The sequence below is a fragment of the Macrotis lagotis genome, chromosome 1, assembly GCF_037893015.1.
Source record: "Macrotis lagotis isolate mMagLag1 chromosome 1, bilby.v1.9.chrom.fasta, whole genome shotgun sequence".
Classification (NCBI taxonomy): Eukaryota; Metazoa; Chordata; class Mammalia; order Peramelemorphia; family Peramelidae; genus Macrotis; species Macrotis lagotis.
The window spans coordinates 727,405,246-727,428,675 of NC_133658.1; positions in this window are offsets into that span (position 1 = coordinate 727,405,246).

The following is a 23,430-nucleotide window of genomic DNA, read 5'->3' on the forward strand; positions in this document are numbered from 1 at the left end:
ATATGTGGCTTAGCCTTACCAGATCTAAAATTATATTTATAAGGCATCAGTCATCAAAACTGTCTGGTACTGACTTAGAAATAGAGTGGTAGATCAATGGAATAGACTAGGTGCAAAAGAGACAGCAGAAATGATTATAGTAATCTGGTGTTTGATAAACCCCAAAAGCCCAGCTTCTGGGATAAGAACACAATCTTCCATAAAAGCTACTGGGAAAACTGAAAGATGGTATGGTAGAAACTTGGATTAGACCAACATCTCATATCCCTATACCAAGAAAGATCAAAATAGGTGCAGGATTTAGACATAAAGGACAATATTCTAAACAAACTAGTAGAACACAGAATAGTTTACTTTTCTGATCTATGGAAAGGGGATCAGTTTATGTCCAAGGAAGAGATAGAGAACATTAACAAAAACAAACTGGATTCTTTTTATTACGTTAAATTAAAAAACTTTTGCTCAAACAAAACCACTCTAATCAAGATCAAAAAAAATGTAGTAAATTGGTAAACAATTTTTACAACTAGTATTTCTGACAGAGGACTCATTTCTAAAATATATAGAGAACTGAGTCAAATTTATTTTAAAAAGGTGCCATTCCACACAATTGACAAATTGTCAAAGGATAAGCAAAGGCAATTTGCAATAAGGAAATCAAAACTGTCTATAGTCATATGATAAATTGCTCTAAATCATTACTGTTACGAGAAATGCAGATTAAATTATCTCTAAGGTACCACCTCATATCTCTCAGATTGACTAAAATGACCAGAAAGGTCAATGATCAATGTTGGGAGAGACATAGGAAATCTAGGACACTAATACATTGTTGGTGAAGCTGTGAATTGACCCAAACTTTCTGGAGAGCAGTCTGGAATGTGCATACCCTTTGATCCAGCAATACCACTACTGGGTCTGTACCTTCAAGAAATCATAAAAAAGGGTAAAAACATCACTTGTACAAAAATATTCATAGTAGCTCTGTTTGCAGTGGCAAAAAATTGGAAATCCAGAGGATGCCCATCAATTAGGTGGAATGGCTAAACAAACTGTGGTATATATGTGTATATATACATATATATATATATATATATATATATATATATATATATATATATATGCAATGGAACTATTTTTCTATAGGAAATCAGAAAGGAAGGGGAAGGGATTACAGAGAAATTTGGAAAAACTTGCATGAACTGATGCTGAGTGAGATGAGCAGAACCAGAAGAACATTGTACACCCTATCAGCAATATGGGGTAATTATCAACCTTAATGATCTTTCTCATTCCATTAGTGCAATAATTAGGGACAATTTTAGGATATATGTGATGGAGAATACCTTCTGTATACAGAGAAAGAACTATGGAGATTAAACAAAGACCAAAGATTATTTCAGTTTTTAAAATAAGGCACTACATAAAATTAGGCACTACATAATTTTGCCATCTTTAATATTTTCTTCAATTTTGATCAATGAATATTATGGAAACAATGTAAAGATTATCAAATTGCCTTCTGTGGAGAGGGGAGGGGGAGGGAAGGGAGGAAATTATAAAATTCAAAAGCTTGCCAAAAATGTTTGATAGAAACTACCATTGTATATAATTGGAAAACAAATAAAATATTTATATACTTTAAAAAGAGTATTACTATAAACAACTTAACATAAGCAAAAAAAAGAATAGTTTGCCTGATAGATCTATGGAAAAGGAAAGAATTTAGCACTAAACAAAGAGATAGAGATATAAAATGGATAATTTTGTTTATATAAAAGATTTTTGTACAAACTAATATAGTCAAGATTACAAGAAAAACAGAAAGCTATGAATCATGTTTTACAGCCACTGTCTCTGATAAAGGCCTCTTTTCTTGAATTTATAGAAAACCAAGTCAATTATAAGAATGCACATCATTTCCCAACTGAAAAATGTCCAAGGGATATGAAGAGGTAGTTTTCAGATGAAGAAATCAAAACTAGCTATAGGAATGTGAAAAATTGTCCTGAATCACTATGGATCACAGAAAAGTAAATCTAAACAATTCTGAGGTATTACCTCATATCTATCAAATTGGTTATTGTAACCAAAAAAAAAATAAATGTTGAATGGGATATGGAAAAATTAGGACATTAATTGTTGGTGGAGTTGTGAACTGATCCAGTTATTATGGAGAGAATAACTATGCCCAAATAGCAAACAAACTATGAATTGCCTTTGATCCAACAATATTTCTACTAGATCAGAGGGCAACTTGGTCACGTAATGGATAGAGTACTGGCCTTGGGTTCAGGAGAACAGGAGTTTAAATCTGCCCTCAGACACTTGACTCTAACTAGATGTGTGACCTTGGGCAAGTCATTTAACCCAATTACCTCACATTCAGGGCCATCTCATGTTGTCCTGATTCATATCTGGCCACTAGTGCTAGATGACTCTGGAAGAGAAATTGAGACTGGTGACTTAGCACAGCACATTCACACTCAAATCTTAATTCATGTTCTTGTCATACCATCACCTCCCTGATGTTGTGGTCTTCTTCAAAACTAAAAGACTAAAAATTATTACTAGATCATATCCATAATGTTTTTTTTCAAGGGAAAAAGACCTATTTGTTTAAAAATATTTATGACAACTCTTTTTGTGGTGACAAAGAACTGCAAACTGAGAGTATGTCTATCAATTGAGGAATGACTGAAAAAGTAGTAGCAAAGGAATACTATTGTACTATAAGAAATATGTTGACAAATTTCAAAAAAATATGGATTTTCATGAATTGCTGCCAAGTGAAGTGGGTGAAACCAATATACTATTGAATATAGTAATACCAACAGCAACACTGTAGAAGTATCCACTTCGAAAGACTTAACTATTCTCAGCAGTCTCATGATCTAAATTTTCAAATGACTAATGATGTAAAATACTATTCACTTCTAGAGAAAGAACTGAAGGAGTCTGAATGCAGATAGAAGCATACTATTTTCACTTTTTCCCATTTTTCTCCTTTTGGTCAGATTTTTTTCTTTCACAATGTGATTAACATGAAAATGTTTTACATGATTGTGCATATATAATCTATATCAAGCTGCTTACCTTCTTAGTGAGAGGGGGTGAAGGAGAGGAGAAAATTCAGAACTCATTTTTTAAAATGAAAGTTAAAATTTGTAAATGGAAAAATAAGAAAAAAAATTATTGTTGGTAAAACTGTGACTGGAATAATATATCATTTTGGAATTATGCAATAAAAGTATATAAATTATCCACATCCAGCAACCTTACTATTAGGCACATATCCCTTGGAAATTAAAGACAAAGATCTGATTTATACCAATATGATTATAGCAACTTCGAAGTAAAAAAGAACTGGAAACACAATGGATACCCAACTGTTGGGGAATAGTTTTTTTTAAAAAGTCTATGATATATAAATTTAACTGATTATTGTGAAGTGAGAAATGACAGAGATACGGAATTCAAAGAAACATGGACCATAGGAATGAACAGTTTCAAAATGAAAGAAAGAGAACCAAGAGAGTCATAAATATCACGCCTACAACAATGGAAAGAAAAGAGCACTAAACGGAAGCTGAATGCTGTATAATTGAAAAACCAGTGAAGACCTTGGAAAATAATGAAAAATGCCTTCCTCCCTCTACCCCTTTCATGGCAAAGAGATTACTAGCAAAGAAGATTAATTATATTGTCAGTTGTGGTCACTGTATCAGACATTTTTGTTAATTATTTTTCTCTTTAACAAGGTAAAGTTTAATTTGTAGTAGGTGATATATAGCAACAAAAAAAAATTATTACAGTCAAATCCAATATGTTAGTCAATGAGAAAAGAGAAATGTATATCTTACTAAGCAGGAACAGGTAAAAAGGATAGTAAAGCAACATTGTTTATTAATAAGATATATTGGTGTAAGGGAAATAGAGTAGTTAGAAATGTCAGAAAGCATTTGTTTAATGATCAACATATGGAATAATAGAAATAATGTTGCCTTTTGCACCTAGATAGAGGGGCTGAAAGGATGCAGTAATCATGGAATAAATCATAGCTAAGTGGTGCAGCCTGGACCTGGAGCCAGAAAAACCTAAGTTCAAATCTAAGACCCTGGGCAAGTCGTTTAATTGATTATCTGTCTCAGTTTCCTTAAACTCTAAATAGTACTGATATTAGTACCCGTCTCATGAAGATGTGAGAACCAAATAAGATAATATTTGAAAATCACTTAACAAAAACCCTAAGAACTATGTAAATACTGTTATTATTATCATTATTCATCATCATCATGTGATGGTAGCTACCTTGATGCCAATCCCTGAAAATTTCAATCCCTCATTTCAATCCTTCCCCTAGTCTTGTCTTTCTGCCTTTGGCTTCACTTATGATATTTCTCAGTTTTCAGATGAACTCTTATAAAGATACTTCAAAAGTGCAACAAGAATAAACCCTCCCCACAATACTTTCCCCCACCTTGGTATCTGGAGAGGGGAGCTGGAGTAGATTGAGAGTGCAGTTCAGTCTCAATAGATCACCAATTTCTGTGAAGTTAAACCAAAGCAAGTCCTAAGTACTTTAACCCTTCAGGGCTTTCCTGCTGGGGTTGGTTACATCTGTCCTTTTCCACCTTGGTTTGAGTTTTCAGGTCTGGTGAGAATTCTATTGCCTTCTTGTAGAACTGAAAAGAACAAATGAAACAGTCCAAAACAAATAAATCAACAAATCAAGTCATTTCTCAGTGCCAAAGGGTCTAAAATGGGAAAGGGGAAGGTTAGTCAATCCATAGTGTTCTGCTGTGAGTTCAGGGAACCTGAACCTTCACACTTTCTGGATGTTGCACAAAAAAAGTGCTTGACTGTACCTGTGTAGTGGGGTTAGAATTAGGAATATGCCTTTTCCAGATATACAGTCAATGGTAAGAGCCTATTGCTACTCCTGTTGTGGGGCAGCTAGATGGCACAGTGGATAGAGTATTGACCTTGGAGTCAGGAGGACAGAAGTTTGAATCTGACCTCAAACACTTGGCACTTACTGTGTGACCTTACCTCATATCCAAGGCCCTCTCCAGGTATCCTGATTCATACCTGGCCACTGGATCCAGATGAATTTGGAGGGGAAAGTGAGACTGGTGACTTATTCTAGCACCCCCTCATTCAAATCCAATTCATGTGCTTGTCATGACAACCCCTACTTGATGTCATGGTCTTCTTTGAGAACAAAGGACAAACAGAATCAGTGGAACAAAGAATATATTCTCCCAGAAACAGAATGTCTCCATATTAGAAGATAGGGATCTTCTTCCCACATTGTGATAATAATAACCTGGTTTGGAAGTTTGATAAAGAAGTTATTGGGGCTTCAAATAAACAAATAAAAACCTAAACATTTTCCTCTCTCTCTCTCTAACTCTCTCTCTCTCTCTCTCTCTCTCTCTCTCTCTCTCTCTCTCTCTCTCTCTCGCCATCTCTCTGCTACTAAGGGCCCTCAGCCCAGTTCCATTCCTGTTATTTTGTGGGGTATTGATGAATCTTTTGCCACATGGAGAAATTTCTTCAGAAAATTCTTGGTGATATCTTTATTTGACAAAGTCTATTCAAGAAATCATTAATAAGAATAACAGTCATCAATAGCATCATTCTTGAGCCTCACAATTTCCCCATGAGCTTTGTACTGTCATTACAATTTTCATTTTACAATGAGATATTAGATGATATTAGAAATATTAGATACCTTGCCTATATTCACAAAACCTGCAAATAGACAAAGCAATATTTGAACCAAATCTTGACTCCACCACAGCACTCAATACACTCCTTGAGAGCACAAACTGGGTTTGTCTTTTTTTCCCTTTTCTTTTCTCTCCCAACTCCTAATATAGTTCCAGGAGCACAGTAGGAGTATTGAATTGATAGTTTGATACTATACCAAACTTCTTCCTCATAGTTTCATTATCGCCATGTATGAATAATTGTGGTATCCTAACAATCTAAAATTTCAAATCTCAAGCATCATTTTTTTTCTTGGAAATAATCCCAATGAAAATTGAACCAACCCTTTTCTGAATCTTCATGTTCTGATCATGACTCTAGTCATGGATAAAGTATGAACTTAGAATGAGGAAGATCTGAGTTCAAATTCTTCTGCTTCAAATACTAATGGGCTATTTGTCTCTAACCAGTCTCTATAATTCTCTTAGGCTCTTCATCTGTAAAATAGGAATAATAAAACATTTACCTTACAGAGCTGTTGTGAGGCTCAAAGAAAATAACATGTATAGCATTATACAAATAGTTATTATTATTATTATTATTATTATTATTATTATTATTAGCAATGCCTCAATAGGTATTTTTATAAAGATGGACAGCTCAAACTTCTGATAGGTGATCATGAATGAGATTGGATCTAGAAGTCAGAGACCTCTGATTTTAGAGCTAATTACATTAGGTATCCAAAGAAAACAATCATAATTTAATATACGGCAGTGAGACAACTATTATTTTTAAATGGTTAATGAGTATCTTTGTAAATAAAATTTTGATTTAATTTATTTCCTCTTGACTGTCAGAGATTATTGTGTTTTTTGAAATTTAATTTTAGAGTTTTTCAGAGTTTCATTTTGTGTAATAAGTTTTCATCACATACATATTATTTTTGCAATACAAAAGCTTGAAATGTGTATTTGCAATGTGTACTGTGAGATGATTGATTTAAAAAAATCTAAAGTCCTTTTAAGAAATATAGAGCAGAAAAATGGTTTTGTTTTTCTTCCCATTAGAACTCTTCATATGAAGCACAAAAATTCCATTAAAAGGCTTATATAAAGCCTTATCTAATAACATAAGTAATAATAAAGAAATAAAATTATAACTATCTTTGCTGTCATATTTTAAGATTGGAAAAGTGCTTTTTGTATGTTAACTCATCAGATACTTGTAACAACCCTATGAAATAGATACTATTTTAACCTTTACTTTACAAATGAGGAAACTAAGATGTCCAGAGAAGTTAAGTGAGTAACTTGTCCAGGATTGCAGAGATAAATAAGGTGAAAATTAGAACTCAGATTTTCCAAGCCTTATAATCTATCCACTGTGCCTCTTAGTTGCTCTTTATCTTTATCTTTAAGTATTTATTCTGTTTCATGTGATGTCGTTTGACCTATGATGGATCAGAATCCAGGCTATTTCAAGTCCTGATATAAGAAAGTTTTCCTTCAATATTCAAAAACTATCACTACTAGTGAACGACATTGTGGCTAAGTATGATGAACCTTACACTACAATCTCTGGTTTTTGCTTCTCATCAGTTCTATTTCTTCACATCTATTTCCTTCAGAAAATAATTTATCTACTTTGTGGATCCTATTGCTCATTAACATAAAGATGGATAGATATACAGACAGATAGATGCACTGATAGATATATAGATATATAGATATATTGATAAATAACAACAGACTGCATCACAATCCTCGAAATTCTTATTTGAATAAAATAAATGATGGGAAAATTTCCACAGGGAAAAAATGCTGTGACAGAACTAAATAATACATCTAATCTAATTGCCCCTGACTGATCAGCTCTGCTGAGGGGAGGGGGAAGGGGAGAAGGAAATACTGCCCTGATTGATTATTAATTATATATGACCTACTGAAAAATAACCATCTATAGAAAACAGGTTGCTTCATCATTTATTTGAGTTAAAAACATTGCTATTTACCCCACTAGACTATCTCTAACTAAGGAAAAAGTATCTACCCTTCCACAACAGGGCATTAAATTATTTTTGGCAATCAAGAGTCACTTGTTTGCTTTCATAAGTTAGCAAATGTAACTAGGCTTCTGTAACTTTCTTTCCCTTGACTTCCTAGGACAAAACAATCTTCCCCCTTTACTGATAAATTGGTGGAAATATGGGACTATGTGCCTTTCCTCATATTTCTGAGTTCATTAGTTTCATTTTTCTTCATCTTCTTAAGTACCCCTTTATTTCTTCTTCTTTGAGTCTATTATTGTCTGGAATTTGGAAATTCCAGAATAACAAGATGAGTTGAAAATAACATAGGAAATAAAATAAATACTAATTTTAGTATTTTATAGCAGGTAATAAACATATTTTACATGCATATATATATATATATATATATGCTCTGCTAAATAGTTCCCAATAAATTTTATAGCATTTTAACAATTTTTAAAATTTAAGCTCCAAATTCTCTCCCTTCTCTCACCTTCACTCCCCCTCTAGAAAGCAAGCAATGTATCAATTAACACCCAAAACAAAATTTCTTATTATGCTTTAAAAGTGAATACACAAAGAAATATAAAATTCAAATGCATGCTTAAATTTGCATTCACTTCAACAGTTTTTCTCTCTACAGGTGGATAGCATTTTTCATCATGGATTTTTGGAATTGTCTTGATCAGAGTAGCTAAATCTTTCACAGTTAATCATTATCATAATATTGTTGTACCTGTGTACATTGTTCTCCTGATTCCACTCCCTTGCATCAGTTCATATATGACCATTCAGGTTTTTCTGAAACAGTCCTGCTCATCGTTTCTTATAGCACAATAGTAGTCTATCACATGGATATCCAGGTGGCTAAGTGGATAAAGTGCCAGGCCTGGAGTCAAAAAAATCTCCTCTTCCTGAGTTCAAATCTGGCCTCAGACACTTGCTAATTGTGTGACATTGGGTAAATCTCTTAATCCTAATTGCCTCAGTTCCTGATCTGTGAAATTATCTGGAGAAGGAAATGGCAAACCACTCTAGTATCCTTGCCAAGAAAACTCCAAATGAGGTCCAAAGAGTTAGATGTGAATGAAAAAAGACTCAAGAAAAATCCTAACTCAATTATATACCAAGATTTGTTCAACTATTTCTGAAATGATGGATATCCCTTTGATTTCCAGTTTTTTGTCACCACAAAAAGAGTTGCTAAAAATATTGTTATACAAATAAGTTATTTTCCTTTTTCTGGTAATGTACTTCTTGAATTAAAACCCTATCACCTAGCATAATATTTGCATATAATAGGATTGTAATTTCAGAGCTGGAAGTAACCTCAGCTAGTCTAACCTATACCTGACCAAGAATTCCCTTTATAGTTAGTCATTTAGGCTTTGCTTGAGGACCCCATGTAAGGAGACCAGTATCTCCAGGGCATCCCAATTCCATTTTTGGATTATTTTATTTGTTAGGAAGTTTTGTCTTTAATCAAGCCTAAATTTGTTTCCTGCAACTTCTACTCATTGCTTCTAGCCCTGGTCAGACAGAGCACATCAAATATTCTTCTGCTTGATAGCTCTTTGATTGAATTTGCAATCAGAGGACCTGGGTTCAAATTCTAGCTCTTTCAATTACTATCATTGTTACTTTGAATTTATTTCCTTTTTTGTAAAATTAAAGAGTTTAACTAGATGATTTATAAGACTCCTTTTGGTTCCAAATCCATGACCCATGACTCTATGACTACTTGAAGATTGCTATATTGTCCTGTCTTTCCTTCTCTGGAATCCAGATCCTGCCCTTTCAGAACTAAAAGTAACTTCAAAAAGAACTGGTTAAATCTAAGTTGATCCAATCTAATAAGTATTTGATAAGCATCTATAGAAAGGTAAAAAGTAGAAAACTCTGTCCTAGGGGATAGAGATACAAAGATAAAACAAAATTGTAACCGCTGCCTTTAAGGAGCTTACACTACTGTGGGGAGAGGGAGAGATGCTACATAGATTTAAAAGATATTGGTAGGGTATTAACAAGGTTTCAGAAAATATGAAAAGAAAGCATTCACAAAAAGGTGCATTTGGGGAACAGAAGATTTGGGGTTGGGTAGAAAGATACAACAGAAGTTTCTTTTAATTAATCCCAGTAGACTTTGTCCAACTCTAGCCCTCCTTGGAGAACAGAATTGGAAGAAAAGAATGGAGACACTTTTCATCTTTAACACAGAGAGAGTTCTTCTGAATACACACACACACACACACACACACACACACACACACACACACACACACACATATATATATTTGCTTCCTTTGATGATGATTATGATGTTTGACTACTGTGTAAGAGTTTCTGTAGATAAAATTCAGGAATAAGAGGCTTACAAAACACTTGCTTGCTTTTGATGTTTGTCCTTCATTATCAAAGAAGACCATCACCAGCAGGGAAGTGATACCATGACATACATGTGAATTGGATTTGAGTAAGGGAGTGCTGTGCTAAGTCCCCAATGTTTCTCCATTTCTCTTCTGGAGTCATCTGGTCCAGAGACCAGATATGAATCAGGATGACTGGATATAGCCCTGAATCAAGGTTAGACAGTCAAGGTAAAATGACTTGCCCTAGGTCACATAGCTAGTAAGTATCTGAGGCCATATTTGAACTCAGGTCCTCCTAATTCAAGGGTCAATACTCTATCCACTATGCCTCCTAGTTGTCCAGAGGCACACAAAATAGTAAGTGTCTGAGGAAGGATTCAAACTCCAACCCCGAACCATCCATACAGAAAAATTTGAAGAAGTAGGAATGATTGTTTTGTCTAAAGAAGGAAAGTCTGAGCTAGAAAGAATCTGAACTATCTGGGTCTTAGTAAGGATTTCCATAAAGACATACATCCCATTTCCATCTAGGACAGAATGAAACAACTTCAGTTTAAGTTTCAGTACAAAGATTCAATTCAGACAACTGGAAGAACATATAGGCAAATAAGAACTGGCAGGAATAGGAACAGGTGGTAAGAGACACTGAATCATCAGATGATAGATCTAGGACTTAAAAGCAGTTCATCTGCTTTTTCCAGTCCAATTCTCATTTCACAGATGTAGGTTTCCTTCTGAATAGTTTTGAAATAGAAAATCTTCACCTCCTTAATGGAGGTAGGAGTCTATCTTGAGACTGGAAGATGACCTCTTATGATCCCTTTCAGAATTCTATGAAAATCCAAGTCTAACCTCTAACCTGTGTGATTATTCTTTCCCATCCAGCCCCATACACTATACTCAAGCCCTCCTACTATGGTGTAATAGAAAAGCTGGACTCAAAAAATAGTCAGTTAATCAACAAGCACTTATTAACTATGTTTCAGACAAAGACAATCACAAAACAACTTCACCCTACATGCCATTTCTACATATTCATTGAAAAACTGAGATCTACTTTCTGATTTCCACCTGCACAAGAAGAAAAATTTAGCTACTGATATCTGTTCAATATGTTTTATGAAGAGCACATTGTCAAAGCAATGGGGCTCATTGGGAAGAAGCAAATATCATTTAACAGCATGTGGACTTATTTTCCTTAGTCAACAAAGAGACTAAAGCTAAATTTGTCAAGTTGTCCATTCTCTAAATCTTTCTGTCTTCTTCCCTTACACACTCTTAAGGGAGAAAGAAATAAAATTCAAAAGGATCATAGGCTATTAGAGCTATTAGTGCTTTATCTATTCCAGTAAGTCCAATGCAGAATAAGATTAAGTAGCTACTAAGTACAAGACACTATGCTAAATTCTAGAGAGGGGTAGAGACAAAAATTATATAGCTACTACCTTTAAGGAGCTTATATACAATTTGGGGGGGGAAGAAGAAAGAGGAAGGAAGGAAGGAAAGAAGAAAAGGAAGGGAGGGAGGAAGGAAGAATAAAGCATATGTTATATATCTGCTATCTGTTAGACATTTTACTAAGTGTTTTTTTTTTCAAAAGGAAGATGACAATTTTTATTGTTATTACAAAGGGAATTGTTTTACTTGTCATATGAATCACCGCAAGAGCAGACTAAGTGTAATCTTCACACAAACATTATGGTAGGCACAGAGGGTAGTAGGAAATCATATTATAAAAAAAAAAGAATTTTAATAATGGGTCCTCAAAATTCTCACTTAAAGAGAGATTATTCCTTGACTTTGCTTTTGAAAATACTGTAACCCGTCCCTTTATCCTCCCCACTTAAAAATAAATTCAAAACCATAGAAAATTTTGAAAGATTTCTATTTTTTTAGGAATAAAAAAAATCAAGTCTACTACAAAGATGGAGTAGACATTTGTCAATTCAGTACCAGTGAATATCTGATAATACACTATGTGTATAAGTATTCAGTACTCATCCATGAAAATAAAGGATGTCTGTGACCCATAGCCAATCCTAAGTGCTTTAAAATATTATATCATTTTAATCTCACAGTAATTGTGAGAAATATATACAATCATTATACTGATTTTAGAATCGAGGAACCTGAAGCAGATAGCAGTTAAGTGTCTGGCTCAAGTGTCATTCACGACAGAGATCTTCCTGACTCCAGTCTTTCTTGACTGAGTCACCTAGTTGATGGAGAGATGGGTAAGATAAAAGATTTGCACAGACAAGTATGTTACCATGGTGTTTTGGAGGGGGGAGGGAGAGAGAATTAATAACAAATGGGAGAGAATCATGAAAATCTTCATGAAGAAGGTGTCCCTTGAATGTCAATAAAGATTCTGAAGGAATTAAGAAAATATAATATTTCTGGAAGAGTTTTTCCTAATGCATAGAAGATAGCAGATATCATGTCAAATTCATAGAATAGCTAATAGCAGTAATTGATGACCTAGTGCCACAGTGTCTTGACTGTTTAGTGTCCTCTTAGTGCTTTATGATTGTGAATCATGGACAGTTATCATCTGTTTCATTTCAGGTAACCCAAAAGGCAATGGAAAAATACATTGTGGATATATGTAGGCGCAACCATATATTCAGAGGACCAGAGTGGATTTGTCACTCATTACTCATGTATTCTGAATGAAAAATACAAATAGTTAGATGGTACAATGAATAGAGCCCTAGACCTCCAGTTAGGAAGACCTGAGTTCAAATATGAACTCAGATATTTACTAAGTCTGACTCTGAGTAAGTTGCATAATTGCTGTCTCACTCAGGTTTCCTACCTGTACCAAAATGATAATAATAGAACATAGTGGAATATTACTGAAATAACTATTACTGAAAGAAATAATGAGGGGGGACAACTGGTGGCACAGTGGATAGAGCACCGGCCCTGGAGTCAGGAGCACCTGAGTTCAAATCCGGCTTCAGACACTTAATAATTACCTAACTGTGTGACCTTGGGCAAGTCATCTAACCCCATTGCTTAGCCAAAAAAATGAGTAAATTGAGCTTTAGAAAAAAAATAAACTATGGAAAGGCATATAAGAAATAATTATAAATGAAATAAACACAACCAAGAGAACATAGTATATAGTAACATCAATATTGTTCAAAGAACAACTATAAACAAATAAGTTACTGAGACTTATAAATACTCAAATGAACTACAAATGATCTATAAATGAACATGCTATCCTGCTCAAAGAAGAACTGATAAATAGAAGTATGCATAGTGTGGTTTATATATTTATCTGTGTCAAATGGTGATTTTTTTTTTAAGACTTGGTAGGGAGGGGAGAGGAAAACAGTTCAGAACTTAAAATGCAACAACAAAACAAATAAATTTAAGTAAAATTTAAAATTAGTTATCTACCTCCTGGATTATTGAGAACATCAGGTGGAATAATCTTTAAGACAGTTTGTAAACTTTAAAGCATATGTAAATATTAGATGCTATTATCATTAATTATTATGTGATCCTGTTCCTTTTGATTTGCCTCAATTTTATTCTCATTTCATTGTATAGTCAATTAAAATGCTATTAAAGATTCTCTTCCAGTTAGGTGTTTCCTATGCATAAGTAGAAATTATATAATATTCTTTGGAAAATGTGGCAACAGTGGTGGCTAGGTGGTGCAGTGAATAGAGCACTGGCCCTGGAGTCAAGAGTACCTAAGTTCAAATCCAGCCTCAGATACTTAATAATTACCTAGTTGTGTGGCCTTGGGCAAGACACTTAACCCCATTAACCTTGCAAAAACCTAAAAAAAAATATGGCAACAGAGATGACTGTTCAATGTCCTTCTGATTATTGTTAAGAGAGTCAAAAAGGGAGATGCATGCTTGCCAAATGGATTCACTACTGTCATGGAGGATTTCCAGTACAGAATTCAAATAGAATAGGGATTTTCTATAGATGAGGAGACCTAAGATGCTTCTGGGTATGCATGACACTGGGCTGATTGCATCAAGTCCCACAACATTACAGAGCCTCCTAAACAAGATCCATGATAATTCAAAATAGTTTGGCCTAAATAATGGCGGTTATGATGATCACTAACTTATCTTGTAGTCATGCTTTAAGGCTTTCAAAACACTTTGCAAATATAATCTCATTTTATCCTCACAACAACCCTAAGAGGTGGGTACTATTATTATCTCCATTTTACAGATGATGAAACTGAGACCGGCTAAAGTTAAATGATTTGCCAAAATTACATAGTTAGCAAATCAAGTAAACTCACAGTGCTACCTGGTTCCTCATATAGGAAAAATGAAGAAAATAAAGAATGTCTATTTCTAGAATCTAGTATGTACTTGTATAGATAGTTGATAGGGTTTGTATATCAATTAATTTTTTTTTGACTGGATACTTGGTATGGACAATGATCTGGGGAAATGGTATGTGAGGACAATTGGACAAACTACTTTCAGCAAATTGTTTCAGTCTTCTGGAGAAGGAAAGAAAAAAGCAAGCAAGCATTTATCAACTATCTGCTATGTCCTATACACTATATTTACAAATTTATTGCTTTAAAAATATTATTTCATGTGATCCTCATAATAACCATGTGAAACTGTTGTTTTTACTATACTTATTTTACAGTTGAGGAAACAGAAGTAGATAGATATTAAAGAACTTGCACAGTCACACAAGTCTGAGGCTAGATTTGAACTCAGGATTCTGACTCTGCCTAGGACTCTACTTACTGTGCCACATAACTGCCATTAATGGTCTCATCTGTCTCCCTGAAATAAAGCTTATCCTTTTGATAATGATATTCTTCCAATGGTGATGTATAATATCAAACCATGGAATATTAATTTCCAAAGAATTAAAATTTAGAACCATTCAAAGGAAAAAAGGGGAGGCATATGGTGATAAATAAGCGGGAGTAACATATAACAAATAGTTACATGGCAGAAAGTGTAAGAGCTGTCAATGGAGATGACCAATGAACTGTTCCACTGGTGTCTCCTCAATGTCAAAAAAATGAATGGAAAGCCCCAGCATGTTAGATAGATGCCCTATGAAGGATTCCTGGGGGAATGTGAATGGGAGTTCCAAAGGATTGGCTGTCTTTTGTATCACCCAAGGTAATACTTATCTTGATCAGATCTTATATATTGTTATCACTCAGCAAACTCCTGAATTTGGAGTAATCCAACTAATTTGTCTTGTAGGATTTTTTAAAAATCTATTTAAACATATCCTCTTTCTTAATTCATTTAGACACTACAACTGAAATGTAAAATATAGCTATGTACTCCTATTATATAATCATACAATTTTGGAACTTCATGGCCCCTTAGAGACCATATAATTCAGTTGTCTCATTTTAATGATAAGGAAAGAGATCTCAAAGGACTTTCTCAAGGTTACACAGAAATTTCATGGAAAATCTAGGACCAGAAAATTCATATTTTGAGATGCTTTTAACTTATATCACACTACTGACTTTTTAATTTCTTCTTTTAAAATAAGCTGTTGTTTCATTTACTTTTTGAATTTCTCCATATGCCAGGATCCTTGATAAATTACCTTTAATTCTTCACCAATAAAGTTAAATTAAGAATATTTAATATATCACAATTTAGAGTCATTATGTTTTTATGGCTTAGGGTTCTGGCTCTGAATCTATATTTCAATTCATTTACATCCATAGAACACAAGAGAAGTGGCCTTCCATTTTTCAAGCAATGACAGCAAATTCATCCACAGTTCCTAATTATAGCACCATTGGGAATATATAGGAGGAAAATCTCAAGCCAAAAATTTAGCCAGCAGTTGAAGAGTTAGACATTTTCATTTTCAGAAAAATCCAATTTCAAAGTTTAAAAGTTACTTTCTAAGGAAACTATGAATGTTGGCTTAACTTTGGATAAAGGGAGTGTGCTCATAGAATTAATGAAATGATGACACTAAGAAGAGCTTCCACAGTCCTTCACTGTAAATAAGTCATCTTTGTAGCAGTTCGAAAGTCACCTGTTTGGAAGAGACTTTCTGAGATCCATAAGGCCCACTTAGGACAGGGTGACTGTTTTAGAAGTGCTAGTTCTTCTTACTCTTATTTGGAATTTTCTAATATCTTGGAATTCTTAAAGGCAGCAACCTATTGGCAAAACTCAAGACAGAGAGTTTTAAAATGCTGTTACATATGTTCACCAATCATCTAATTAAACCACCCAACACGATAAAAAAGCAAATGTCTTAGGAGAAGAACTAGGTCAGCTATTTCTCATTCCTCTTCAGGCTTCACACTGGACTTTTTCCACCAAGACTACAAAACAAGTACCTCTGTCTCCCTCCTCCTTTTGAAGTATCTTTCATGTGTTATCTTCTCCCATTGGGCACCTAGGCGGCACAATGCATAGAGCATTGGTCTTGGATTCAGGAGGACAGGAATTCAAATCCAACCTCAGACACTTGACATTTATTAGCTGTGTGAACTTGGGCAAATCACTTAACCCCATTTGCCCTGCATCCAAGACTATCTCCAGTTATCCTGATTCAGTTCTGGCCACTGGACCCAGATGTTTCTGGAGGGGAAAGTGAAGCTGGTGACTTAGCACAGTACCCTCCAAATCCAATTCATGTGCTTGGTCATGGCATCATCTACTTGATTCATAGTCTTCTTCAAGAATGAAGGACAAATATCATCATCATCATCATCATCTTCTTCTTCTTCTTCCTCTTCTTCTTCTTCTTCCATTAGAACATAAGTTCCTTAGGTTCTAAGGCAGGGGTTATTTTATATTTGTGTTTATATTTCCACTATTTGACATGGTACTTGATACATAAGAAGTGTTAATTAATGCTAGTTGACTGTTTAGTTAATGTTGTGATGAATAAAATACTATTTCATTTAAAAGCATTGCCATATTGATAGTATCTCCTTGTCAATGAAGAGATACCATTAGTATAATTCCATCAGCATGCATGGAGTCCTTGGAAGTTTTTGATATATTACAAGGTGTCCCTAAACTTGAAAAATTCAGATAATACTGCCCAAATTCAACAATAATTTCAACAAAAGTTCATTTAATGCCTACCATGTTTAAGACCCCATACATGATACTGGGGATATGAAGATGAAAAAGATCTAGTCTGTCCTCAAAGAATTTGACATCTAGTAGGAACAATAAAATAGGAACAGAGATAACCATGTTACATGTAAGTATGTAAAAGTGTTCTAGCCTGCCCATGTCCATGGGGAGTATCTTAGATCAGTAGTATCAAATTCAAAAGAAAAGGTCACTGAATTGTACATAAAAATCTGTATGGGCTACACATTGATTTAGGAGACCACATATACAGATGTATTTCTTTTTTATTATTACATTTGTCTTAAAAAATGGAAATCAGACATCATCTCATTTAATCTGGTTTAGGTGGTACTCATGAATGTTGCATGTTTGATATCTTAGATGACCCCTGAGGGCAGCCCACATTTTGATGATTTCTTTCTTTATAAAGGACTACAGCAAAGTTACAATGAGGGAGTGTAGTATATAATCTGAAGATTGGTGCCACTACATTTAAACCATCGACTCAGTGCATATTTTATGTGTGTATTTAATGTCTGTCTCACTTGGACCCAGCTCCACCTGACCAATTGGACCACTGTGGCTCTACAGGGTCTTTCCAACTTCTGCCTTTACACTAATACATTTTGGTAGCATGAACTGTCCCAGTGAGAATTCTTAATCTGTTTTTCTGTCCTCATGTTATCGAAGGAATAAAATGATGGAGTAGAAAAGTGTCTTTCCAGGGGAAACCCCAAATACAGCAAAAAAGAGGAAGAAAGTATCAACTTGCAGTCCATATACCAAATCTTGTCTCATTTCCTTAATTCTTATGGAACTTTATCTTTTTTTCCAAACTCACATTTAGAAACAAACCTCTGTAAATGCAAGGCCTGGACTGCATAGGCAATATCTTGGCCAATGACAAGTCAGGAATCAGACCCCAGCTGCAGGAAAAAAAAATCTTGGATCTATACTTCCTATACCCCAGGAGCAGAGCTAAAACAAAGATGAGCAGAAAAGCTAAAAGAACTCACAAAGATGATTTCAGTGCCGTGTCTGAAGAAGAAATCAGTGAAAAATCACTCACAGGAGAGATATCAAAACAGTCTATAGGGGTGGCTAGGTGGTGCAGTGGGGCAGCTAGGTGGTGCAGTGGATAGAGCACTGGCCCTGGAGTCAGGAGTACCTGAGTTCAAATCTGGCCTCAGACACTTAATAATTACCTAGCTGTGTGACCTTGGGCAAGCCACTTAACCCCATTGCCTAGCAAAAACTAAACAACAAAATAAAACAAAACAAAAAAAAGTTTATAAATTATTCTCAAATACAAAAGATCATTGAAAAACTTTAAAAGAATTTAAAAGCCAAAGAAGAGAGGAAGAAAAAAATGGGGAAAAAATGAGAGTCATGCAGGAAAATTATGAAAAATTGACCAGAAAATTCAACACCTTTAATAAGGAAGCACAAAAGGAAATTGAATAAAATAAAACCCTAAAAATTAGAATTGAACAAATAGAAACCAATGAATCTACAAGACTCCAAGTTTCCATCAAACTTACACTTAGATGTAGAAGTAATATCAAAACCATGGTATTCCCATCTTCTCTCTTTTAAGCAGTACAAATCAAAACAAATTCCTCTTTTGAAATAGGACCCTTTATTTTAAACAGTCAATTACAAATTATGTTAGGCAGCATCACCTAGTAGATAGAAGGTCAATATTGTAGTCAGAAAGGCATGTGTTGGCCTTGTCTGTGGTACATAATGGTTGTTCAACTCTAGGAAAGTCATTTATTTTCTCTGTATTCTAGGAAACTAAAATTTGAAATTCTTAATCTGCATTAGAGGAGGGAATTTCTTCATCATAGACTTCCCTCTAACATATCTATGCTTTGAAGTTTTTCCTTTTCAGTGACCTATTGAGGCCAGTTTTCCCATACAGGGGGCATTAGGGTCTCTTAGCTTCTCAATTCAATAAAGAACCAGACATTGTGGTAAAACTGGAGATAAATTAATAAACAGAAAGATAGTTTCTACCCTCAAAGACTTAGAATCTATGAGAGGGAGGCTTCACAAAAGGAGATAGGAAAGGTGGGAGGGGAATATACCAAGAGGTAGCTAGCATTGGAGCATCTTGTTCCTTGGAACTGAAAAAAAACAGGCAAGTGAACAGATGTAAAATGACATTAACCCATACCCAGTTTCTTTGGTCAGCAAGAAAAGACTTTTGGGGGAGTTTGGTACTTCATCCTCCAGCCTTCCAATCATAAGGGAGAGGAAGCTAAGGAAGTGATGTCAGTCAAAGTTTGAGTTTTCAAAATGGTGATGAGATTGGAGGTAATGAGCTTAACCTGGGGTGGAGGGGTGTTTTGGTCCATAAAGTTGAAAAACTCAGACAGGATAGCAGAGGAAGAGTAAAGAGGTGCAACATATTGAGCTCCTCCAGAGATAATATGCTTTGCTGGCTTTGTTACATTCAGGACAAAAGCATAAGATGATAGAGTTATAGATTAGAACTGGAAGGGACTCTAGAGAATATCTTGTCCATCTTCCTTATTTTACATATAAGGAAATAGACTCAGGGAGGTTATTTTCCCAAGGTCACACAAGTTAAAAATGAGGAGATATGATTTTTGCCCAGTTTTTTTTTTGACTCTAAACCTAAACCTTCTCCCTCTGTATGAACCTGACTCCCCCTTAGAGGCACAAGGGACTAAGGTAGAAAGACTCTTGGGAAACATTATTTCCAGCTATAGAACTTTTGCCTGCTTTCCAGGTAAGTAAAAAATGGTTCATAACACAATTCTTTAGTAATAGCAAATGAGTATATTCTGTTTTCTCTCTTTTAGTTAGATCCTTGACAAAAAGATGAGAAAATGACTCAGTTTTCAATATCAGGGATCAATATGTGAAATATGGTATTTGGCATTATCTGGTTCTTGAAGTGATTTTTTAGAACTATCAGACCATAGACTTCAGTAATTCTCATTTCCCTGTCATTAGTCTTGGCAGAAAAATTGTTTAATGAACTATCAAGCTTTGAGGGAAAATTCAGTATGTGCAATAGGATAAATAGAATAACTGTACAAGGAGATTCCAATTTTAAAACCTTCCTGAATGGTTAACAGATGGACAAAACCTTAACTAATTTTAATCAGCAAATGCTCCTGACCACAATTACAGCGACTCATACCACTGGGGAAAGACCACCTTGGATGTCTGGGGGGTGGGATGGGGTGGGATGCAGAATCATAATAGCACAAAGGTTCATATGGAGTATAATGCACTCCAAACATTGTTCTTTTTGTAATATTATAATTCCATTCAACTTTAAAAATTCTGGTCACAAGGGCTCTTAACTCCGAAGAAACCTCTTACCTTTCAACCATTTACATTATATCAGTGCATTCTTAACAGAGATACTCAAAGAGGGCTTCAAAACTGCTAAATAATTAGAAAATGAAACCTGCTGGTGTGGAAAAGTTGAAGGACATGCAATTATTTAGCTTGATGAAGAGAATGATGTGAAGGGATTTTTAAAAAACCATAGTATAGAATTTGAAATTTCCTATATTGGAGGAAACCTTAGAGCTCTTAGAATCCAACTGCCTACTTGCTCTGAAAAAAAAGGTAAAGTTAGGATAAGTTAAGGAATTATAAAGAACGAAGTCCACAAGAATGACAAGATGTCGGCAGGAGCAGGATGAAGAAACAAAATGGCAACCACATGTTGAAGTCATTTAGGAATATGGAGATGTTTTTTGTAGAATTGTAGAGAGAAATACTTCAGAAAGAAGATGACATGTGTATTTGGAGTAAGGTATCCATATGGCATCGTTGAATTAATTACAAAGCATTTATTAAGTTTCTAACATATTCCTTCACTCTGTGGGTACAGGGAATACAAAAATAAAAATTTTTTCAGCAGTCAAAATATATGTATGTGTATTAATACACATGTGTATATGTGTCCATATATATGCATGTGTATTTGAATATATATGCATCCATAAATGTGTGCATTTATATGCATATGTGTATGTGCATATGCATATGCATGGATGTAGCTGGGGTGGACATGTATTTGTATGTTTATGTGTATATACACATACACACAGACACACCTATACATGGAAATAGCTAGATGGCTCAGGGGATAGAGCGGCGAGCCTGGAATCAGGACGATATAAGTTCAAGTACAGTTTCAAGCTATTAGTTTGACTCCAGGCAAGTTACTTAATGTCTATTTGCCTTAATTCTCTGAAGGAAGAAATTGCAAAACATGCAGTATCTTTGCCAAGTAAATTCCTTGGTAGACATCAGGGTCACATAAGATCCACAAAATCATTTGGTCTGACCCTGCCACAGCAAGTGCAGGTAGAAATCAAAATTTGAAAAAAAATCTAGGTTTTTAGGAATGAATTAATTAGATTTTTGATCAAATACAGCAGACTAGTTTTTAAGTTGATAATTGTGTATGGTTTATGAATAATGTTATAATTATCCAAATGACCATTGGAACAAAAAAGATTTCCCACCCCAGTTCTACAGGGTCATGAAGAGTTGGACATAACTAAATGAATGAAAATCAACAGACAAATGCATCATATAAATATACATATGATATTTATACACAAATGCATATATACATATCATATGCACATAAATGTGCATATATATGCACATATAAACACACACATATATAAAACATTAAGGTAATTGTTGCAGGGAGAGGGAATGTCCTAGCAATTGTGGAAGAAAAGGTTTCATGGAGGTACATTTTTAAGATGAAGAAAAGTTGATGGATCATTGGTTTAAAAGTGGTAGAGGAAAGCAAGTTCCTGTCTGATCTACTAATGTTTTCTATGAATGACTAAGGCAGGAGTGAGTGAATATAGTGCTTTCAAAGTGGAAAGAACCAGAACAAATAGCATGGGGAGAGTAAATCTATCAAGGATATGGGTAAAAGGATCAGAAGATTTAGAGTTAAGGAGGCCATCTGGCCAAGAAGGTGGAGAGAAGCCTGGCACTGTTTTAAACTCTCCTGGCTTTCCCCCAGAACTGACATGAAATCAAACCTCTTAACAGATTTTGGAGTGACAGAACCCTCAAAAGAATGGAGTGGATCATCTTCCAGCAATGTCTGTCAAGGGAGATGGGGGGGGTGAGGGAGCATGGGTGTATCCAGAGCACATAGCAGAGACCCAGCCCAGGGGCTACAGAGTGAGGTGGGGGACTAATATAGAACTAGGGTGGTAGGAGCAGAAACCTTTGTAGTATGTGTGGTAGAAGGACTGGGAGAGCCCTGACATGGCTGCCCACTGCATCCATTTGGCCAGCATGTCTGGTCTGAACTCCAAACTGTAAGCCCCTTATGCTCATGGAGGAGCCCCCAGAGTTTCTGTGAGAGGACCTGCCTTTTTTCTAGTACAAAGAAACATACCCAGATGGTGCAACTCAAAGGACTGGGTGGAGTGAGGGGGGCAGGACTTCCCCCACACTGACTATCCAGAGAGAACCTCTGGCATTTACAGCCCTGATGGCCTAGCACAGATCTAGCTCCAGGCATAGGGAGTGGGAGACTGATATCCCCAAAACAGACAATCCAGAGAAAGCTTCTAGTGTTGCTTACTGGTTGTTCCACTGAGTTCCTAACTCCAGTAACCAAGGCCTCCAGGATTCTCAACATCAAAAGGTTGAAAACAAGTCCTTCCCCAACACAACATCCTAGGGAAAACCAACAAATCCCAAAACGAAGAAAGGCCAATTCAAAGCAGGGTTTATTGAGTGTTGCCTTGGAAATAAGGATATTAGCTCAGAAGGTTTTCTATATGTGAAACTTCAGAGGAGAATATGAATCAGTCTCTAGTCAGATCAGAAAGACTTCTTAGAAGAGATCAAAAAGGATATTGAAATATCTGAACAGACAGTTTTCAAATGAATAAATTAAAGATTGATTATATATATATATATGTATATAATATATATAAATGCATTTTAAAAAATGCTCCAAATCACTGTTGATTAGAGAAATGCAAATTAAAACAACAATGAGTTATCATTTGCCAAGATGAGAAAAAGGGAAGATGATCAATGTTGGAGAAGTTGTAGGAGGATTGGGACATTGATGCATAGCTGGTGGACTTGTGAATGGATACAACCTTTCTGGAGAGCAATATGGAACTATGCTCAAAGAGCAATAAAACTGTTCAAACCAATTGATGAAGCAATTCCAATTCTATGTCTA